This window comes from Salvelinus sp. IW2-2015, linkage group LG9, assembly GCF_002910315.2.
Source record: "Salvelinus sp. IW2-2015 linkage group LG9, ASM291031v2, whole genome shotgun sequence".
NCBI lineage: Eukaryota > Metazoa > Chordata > Actinopteri > Salmoniformes > Salmonidae > Salvelinus > Salvelinus sp. IW2-2015.
The window spans coordinates 31,833,911-31,842,536 of record NC_036849.1 but is presented as its reverse complement, the minus strand read 5'-3'; the positions used below and the strand labels follow the sequence as shown (position 1 = coordinate 31,842,536).

Here is an 8,626-nt window from a genome sequence, read left to right as displayed (position 1 = left end):
TGCCTCAGTCACGGTGAACTCAACCCCTGGTCCTCACTCCACAGGTTGAACACGAGTATCTGCCAAGCCCGCGCCTCAGTCACGGTGACCTCTAACCCCTGTTGTCCTCCTCCACAGTGAACAGAGTATCTGCCAAGCCCGCGCCTCAGTCACGGTGACCTCTAACCCCTGTGTCCTCCCCACAGTGAAACAGAGAATCTGCCAAGCCCGCGCCTCAGTCACGGTGACCTCTAACCGCCTGTGCCTCCTCCACAGTGAACAGAGTATCTGCCAAGCCCGCGCCTCAGTCACGGTGACCTCTAACCCCTGTGTCCTCCTCCACAGGAACAGAGTATCTGCCAAGCCCGCGCCCAGTCACGGTGACCTCAAACCCCTGTGTCCTCCTCCACATGGAACAGAGTAATCTGCCAAGCCCTGCGCCTCAGTCACGGTGACCTCTAACCCCTGTGTCCCTCCAACAGTGAACAGAGTATCTGCCAAGCCCGCGCCTCAGTCACGGTGACCTCTAACCCTGTGTCCTCTCCACAGTGAACAGAGTATCTGCCAAGCCCGCGCCTCAGTCACGGTGACCTCTAACCCCTGTGCCTCCTCCACAGGAACAGAGTATCTGCCAAGCCCGCGCCTCAGTCACGGTGACCTCTAACCCCTGTGTCCTCCTCCACAGTGGAACAGAGTATCTGCCAAGCCCGCGCCTCAGTCACGGTGACCCTCTAACCCCTGTGTCCTCCTCCACAGTGAACAGAGTATCTGCCAAGCCCTGCGCCTCAGTCACGGTGATCTCTAACCCCTGTGTCCTCCTCCACAGTGAACAGAGTATCTGCCAAGCCCGCGCCTCAGTCACGTGACCTCTAACCCCTGTGTCCTCCTCCACAGTGAACAGAGTATCTGCCAAGCCCCGCCTCAGTCACGGTGATCTCTAACCCCTGTGTCCTCCTCCACAGTGAACAGAGGTATCTGCCAAGCCCGCGCCTCAGTCACGGTAGACTCTAACCCCTGTGTGCTCCTCCACAGTGAACAGAGTAATCGCAAGCCGCGGCCTCAGTCATGGTGTACGACGACACCAGTAAGAAGTGGGTTCCAATCAAGCCGGGCCAGCAGGGCTTCAGCCGCATCAACATCTACCACAACACGGCCAACAACACCTTCGCTGGTCGGGGTCAAGCTACAGAGACCAACAGGTAGAGACACATACGCACATGCACGCAAAACACACGCACACACACCAATTGACATTGTCTGAGGGAATTTGTCTGTTTAGTTAATGTTAGTCATTCTATGGACTTACACATCTGATGTAGATCTGGTGGAAGACTTTTCACACTGCAAGCCTTTACAGACCTCCACCACACTGTCTTTAGTTATAGAGATCATCTCCACCACACTGTCTTTAGTTATTAAGATCATCTCCACTACACTGTCTTAGTTATGAGATCCATCATTCTCCACCACACTGTCTTTAGTTATAGAGATCATCTCCACCACACTGTCTTAGTTATAGAGATCATCTCCACCACACTGTCTTTAGTTATAGAGATCATCTCCACCAACACTGTCTTTAGTTATAGAGATCATCTCACCACACTGCTTTAGTTATAGAGATTCACTCCCCACCCACTGTCTTGTTATAGAGATCATCTCCACCACACTGTCTTAGTTATAGAGAGCATCTCCCACCACACTGTCTTTAGTTTATAGAATCTCTCCACACACTGTCTTAGTTATAGAGATCATCTCCACCACACTGTTTTAGTTATAGAGAGCATCTCACCACCTGTCTTAGTTATAGACTCTCACCACCACTGTCGTTAGTTATATGAATCCTCTCCACCACACTGTCTTTAGTTATAGAGATCATCTCCACCACACTGTCTTAGTTATATGTCATCTCCACTACACTGTCTTTGAGTATAAGATCATCTCCACGCACACTGTCTTTAGTTATAGAGATCATCTCCACCACACTGTCTTAGTATAGAGATCATCTCCACCACACTGTCTTTATTATAGAGTTTCCATTCTGATTGATTCATCTCCACCACACTGTCTTTAGTTATTAGGATCATCTCCACCACACTGTCTTGTTATAGGATCATCTCCACCACACTGTTCTTAATTATAGTAATGATCATCTCCCCACACTGTCTTTAGTATAGAGATCATCCCACCCACTGTCTCTTAGTTATAGAGATCATCTCCACCACACTGTCTTTAGTTATAGTGATCATCTCCACCACACTGTCTTTATTATAGAGATCCTCTCCCCACATGTCTTAGTTATAGAGATCCTCTCCACCACACTGTCTTATTAGAGAGACCTCTCCACCACACTGTCTTAGTTATAGAGATCATCTCCACCACACTGTCTTTAGTTATAGAGATCATCTCCACCACACGTCTGTTTTAGTTATAGAGATCATCTCCACCACACTGTCTTTAGTTATAGAGATCATCTCCACCACACTGCTTTACTTATAGAGACGCTCATCTCCACCACACTGTCTTAGTTGAAGTATCATCTCCACCACACTTCTTAGTTATAGAATCATCTCCAGCCACACTGTGTTAGTATAGAGATCATCTCCACCACACTGTCTTTAGTTATAGAGAATCTTTATTCTCCACACACTGTCTTATTAAGTGAGATCCAATCTCCACCACACTGTCTTATTTATATGATCATCTCCACCACACTGTCTTAGTTATAGAGATTATTCTCCACCACACTGTCTTTAGTTATTATAGTCATCCTCACCACACTGCTTATATAAGAATCTCCACCACACTGTCTTTAGTTATAGAGATCTCTCCACCACACTGTTTTTATATAGAGATCCATGCCCACACTTCTTAGTTATACGAGATATCTCCACCACACGTCTTAGTTATAGAGATAATCTCCACCACCACTGTCTTATTATTAGAGATTCATCTCCACCACACTGTCTTTAGTTATAGATTCCTCATCCACCACATTGTCTTTAGTTATAGAGATCATCTCCACCACACTGTCTTAGTTATAGAGATCATCTCCACCACACTGTCTTTAGTTGATACGTGTATAGTGTTCATCTCACCACACTGTCTTAGTTATAAGATCATCTCCACCACACTGTATCTTAGTTATAGATCATCTCCACCACACTGTCTTAGTTATATGATCATCTCCACCACACTGTCTTTAGTTATAGAGATCATCTCCACCATACTTCTTTAGTTATAGAGATCCACTCCAACCACACTTCTTAGTTATAAATCCTATCCACCACACACTGTCTTTAGTTATAGAGATCATCTCCAACCACACTGTCTTAGTATAGATCATCTCCACCACACTGTCTTATTATAGAGATCATCTCCACCACACTGTCTTAGTTATAGAGATCATCTCACAACACTTGTCTTAGTTATAGAGATCATCTCCACCACACTGTCTTTAGCTATATAGATCATCTCCCACCACACTGTCTTATTATATCAGATATCTCCACACACTGTCTTAGTTATAGAGATCATCTTCCACCACACTGTCTTTATTTATAAGATCATCTCACCACACTGTCTTAGCATAGAGATCCTCTCCACCACCGTCTTAGTTATTAGATCACCTCCACCCACTGTCTTTAGTTATAAGAATCATCTCCACCACACTGTTCTTTAGTTATAGAGATCATCTCCACCACACTGTCTAGTTATAGAGATTCTTCCACCACACTGTCTTTAGTTATAGATCATCTCCACCACCTTTTATATAGAGATCATCTCCACCACACTGTCTTTAGTATAGAGATTCATCTCACCACATCTGTCTTAGTTATAGAGATCCTCTCCACCACACTGTTCTTAGTTATAGAGATTCATCTCCACCACAAAACACTGTCTTAGTTATAGTATCATCTCCACACACTGTCTTTAGTAAGAATCATCTTCCACCACACTGTCTTAGTATAGAGATCATCTCCACCACACCTGTCTTTAGTTATAGAGATCCTCTCCACCACACTGTCTAGATTATAGAAATAATCTCCACCACACTGTCCTTAGTTTATAGAGATAATCTCCATCCACACTGTCTTTAGTTATACGTAAGATTCATCTCCACCACACTGTCTTTAGTTATAGAGATCATCTCCACCACACTGATTTAGTTATAGAGATCATCTCCACCACACTGTCTTAGTTATAGAAGAATCATCTCCCACCAACCTGTCTTAGTTATAGAGATCATCTCCACCCACTGTCTTTAGTTTAGAGACATCTCCACCACACTGTCTTTAGTTATAGAGATTCATCTCCCACCCACACTGTCTTTAGTTATAGAGATCTCATCTCCACCAACCTTCTTAGTATAAGACTTCACCCACTGTCATTAGGATAAGATTCATCTCACCCCAAACCACTGCAAGGATCACTCTCAACCCACACCGGTCTTATTATAGATCATTCACCACCACGTCTTGTATAGAGATCATCTCCACCACACTGTCTTTATTCATCATCCGAACGGCATGTCCTCTCCAACCACCTGTCTTAGTTATAGAGCATATCTCCACCACCACTTCTTAGTTATAGAGAATCTCCACCACACTGTCTTTAGTTATAGAGATCATCTCACCCACACTGTTTTAGTATTAAGATCCTCTCCACCCACAGTTCTTAGTTATAGATGATCATCTCCACCACACTGTCTTAGTTATAGAGTCATCTCCACCACACTGTCTTTAGTTATAGCGATCATCTCCACCACACTGTCTTAGTTATAGAGATCATCTCCACCACACTGTCTTAGTTATAGAGATCATCTCCACCACACTGTCTTAGTTATAGAGTCATCTCCACCACACTGTCTAGTTATAGTGATCATCTCCACCACACTTCTAGTTATTTAGAGATCATCTCCACCAACTTTGTTATAGAGATCACCCACCACACTGTCTTACGTATAGTGATCATCTCCACCACACTGTCTTTAGTATAGATCATCTCCACCACACTGTCTTTAGTTATAGAGATCCTCTCCACACACGTCTTTAGTATAGAGATCATCTCCACCAACACTGTCTTTAGTATAGGATCATTCCACCACACTGTCTTAGTTATAGGAGATATCTCACCACTCGTCTTAGTTTAGAGATCATCTCCACCACACTGTCTTAGTTATAGAGATTCATCTCCACACACTGTCTTTAGTTTAGAGATCATCTCCACCACACTGCTTAGATAGATCCTCTCCACCACATGTCTTAGTTATAAGATCATCTCCACCACACTGTCTAGTATAGAGATCATCTCCACCACCACTGTCTTTAGTTATAGCGATCATCTCCACCACACTGTCTTAGTTATAGAGATCATCTCCACCACACTGTCTTAGTTATAGAGAATCATCTCCACCACACTGTCTAGTTATAGAGATCAATCTCCACCACACTGTCTTAGTTTATAGTGATCATCTCCGCCACACTGTCTTTAGTTATAGAGATCATCTCCACCACACTGTCTTAGTTATAGAGATCATCTCCACCACACTGTCTTAGTTATAGTGATCATCTCACCACACTGTCTTAGTTTATAGAGATCATCTCCACCACACTGTCTTTAGTTATAGAGATCCTCTCCACCACACTGTCTTAGTTATAGAGATCCTCTCCACCACACTGTCTTTAGTTATAAGATTCATCTCGCACCACACTGCTCTTAGTTATAGAGATCATCTCCACCACACTGTCTTAGTTAGAAGATCTCTCCACACACTGTCTATTTAGAGACATCTCCACCACACTGTCTTAGTTATAGAATATCTCCACCACACTGTCTTTGTTATATAGATTCATCTCACCACACTGTCTTAGTTAATAGATCATCTCCACCACACTGTCTTTGTTATAGAATCATCTCCACCACACTGTCTTTAGTTATAGAGATCATCTCCACCACACTGTCTTTAGTTATAGAATCATCTCCACCACACTGTCTTATTATAGAGATCCCTCCACCACACTGTCATAGTTATAGAGATCATCTCCACCACCAACACTGTCTTAGTTATAGTGATCATCTCCACCACACTGTCTTTAGTTATAGAGATCATCTCCACCCACTGTCTTAGTTATAAGAGTATCCACCACACTGTCTTTAGTTATAGAGATATCTCCACACACGTCTTATTTAGAGATCATTTCACCACACTGCTTAGTTATAGATATCATGCTCCACCACCCATGTCTTAGTTATGAGATCATCTCCAACCACAACTGTCGTTAGTTATAGAGATCACCTCACACCATTACTGTCTTATTTATAGAGATCATCTCCACCACACTGTCTTTAGTTATAGAGATCATCTCCCCATACTGTCTTTGCAGTAGAGATCATCTCCCACACGTCTTTAGTTATAGAGATCATCTCCACCACGACTGTCTTAGTTATAGAGATCATCTCCACCACACTTCTTATTAAGAGATTCATCTCCACACACTGTCTTAGTATAGAAATCACTCCACCACACTGTGCTTTAGTTATATCAGAGATCATCTCCACCACACCGTCTTAGTTAGAACATTCATCTTCCACCCACACGGTCTTAGTTGATAGTGGATCATCTCCACCACACTGGTCTTAGTTATAGGATCATCTCCACCACACTGTCTTTATTATAGAGACTCATCTCCCCACATTGCTTGATTATAGGAGATCCATCTCCACCACACTTCTTACGTTATAGAATCATCTCCACCACACTGTCTTAGTTATAGACATCATTCTCCCCACACTGTCTAGTTATAGAATATCTCCACCACACTGTCTTAGTTATAGACATCATCCACCACACTGTCTTAGTATATTGAATCATCTCCACCACACTGTCTTAGTTATAGGATCATTCTCCACCACACTGCTTAGTTATAGAGATCATCTCCACCCACACGTGTCTTGGTTTTATAGATACATCTCCACCACACTGTCTTAGTCTATAGGATCATTCTCCACCACACTGTCTTATTATGAGATATCTCCCACCACACTGTCTCAGTTATAGACATCATTCTCCCCACACTGTCTTAATATATAGTGATCATCTCCAACCACACTGTCTAGTTATATGAGAGTCATCTCCACCACACTGTCTTTAGTTATAAGATCATCTCCACCACACTTCAGTTATAGACTCACCACTTAGATCAGATCTCTCACCACACTGTCTTTAGTTATAGGATCTCTCCACCTGTTCTTAGTTATACGTCTTCATCTCCACCACATGTCTTATTATATGACGTCTCCACCACACTGTCTTAGTTAGAGCATCATTCACCACACTGTCTTAGTTTATAGAATCATCTCCACCACAGCTGTCTTTAGTTTGAGGATCATCTCCACCACATCTGTCTTTAGTTTAGAGATCCTCTCCACCCACTGTCTTAGTTATAGAGATCATCTCCACCACACTGTCTTAGTTATAGCGAGATCATTCTCCACCACGACGTCTTAGTATAGAGATTCTCTCCACCACACTGTGCTTAGTTATAGAGATCATCTCCACCACAGTCATTTAGCATCTACACCACTTTTAGTATAGATCATCATCCACCCACTGTCTTAAGAGTATCTCAGCTTTTATAGAGATCATCTCACCACCTTCTGTAGCATTCCACACACTGTCTTTAGTTATAGAATCCTCTTCACCACACTGTCTTTTGTTATAGAGGATCCTCTCTCACACACTGTCTTAAGTTATAGAATATACATCTTAAGAATCCCCACACACTGTCTTCTAGTATATAGAGATCATCTCCAACCACACTGTCTAAAGATTTCCCCGCTTTAGTTAGTTAGATCCTCTCCAACCACACTGTCTTTAGTTATGAGAGATATCTCCCCCACACTGTCTTAAGTATAGTATCATCTCCAACCACCACATGTCTCTAGTATAAGGATCATGCTCCACCACACTTCTTTAGTTCTAGAGATCCCTCTCACACCACACTGTCTTAATTTATAGAATCATCTCCACCACACTGTCTTTAGGTATAAGATCCTTCACAACCACTGTCTTGTTATAGACGATCATCTCCACCACACTGTCTTTGGTTATAGATATCTGCCAAGCCCGCGCCTCAGTCACGGTGACCTCTAACCCCTGTGTCCTCCTCCACAGTGAACAGAGTATCTGCCAAGCCCGCGCCTCAGTCATGGTGTACGACGACACCAGTAAGAAGTGGGTTCCKATCAAGCCGGGCCAGCAGGGCTTCAGCCGCATCAACATCTACCACAACACGGCCAACAACACCTTCCGCGTYGTCGGGGTCAAGCTACAGGACCAACAGGTAGAGGTACACATACGCACATGCACGCAAAACACACGCACACACACCAATTGACATTGTCTGAGGGAATTTGTCTGTTCTAGTAATGTTAGTCATTTCTATGGACTTACACATCTGATGTAGATCTGGTGGAAGACTTTTCACACTGCAAGCCTTTACAGACCTCCACCACACTGTCACATAGTTATCTCCTATAGTTATGTTAGACATAGTTATCTCCATAGTTATGTAAGACATAGTTTATCTCTATAGTTACGGTCATTGAACTAAGCTGAATAATGAATGAATGAGTAATTGGCTGTCTG

At 43.2% G+C, this 8,626-nt stretch overlaps 1 pseudogene; it reads left to right on the top strand.

Moving 5' to 3' along the window:
* Nucleotides 1-8,626, top strand: part of LOC139028221 (ena/VASP-like protein) — a 72,002-nt pseudogene that overhangs the window by 25,486 nt on the left and 37,890 nt on the right.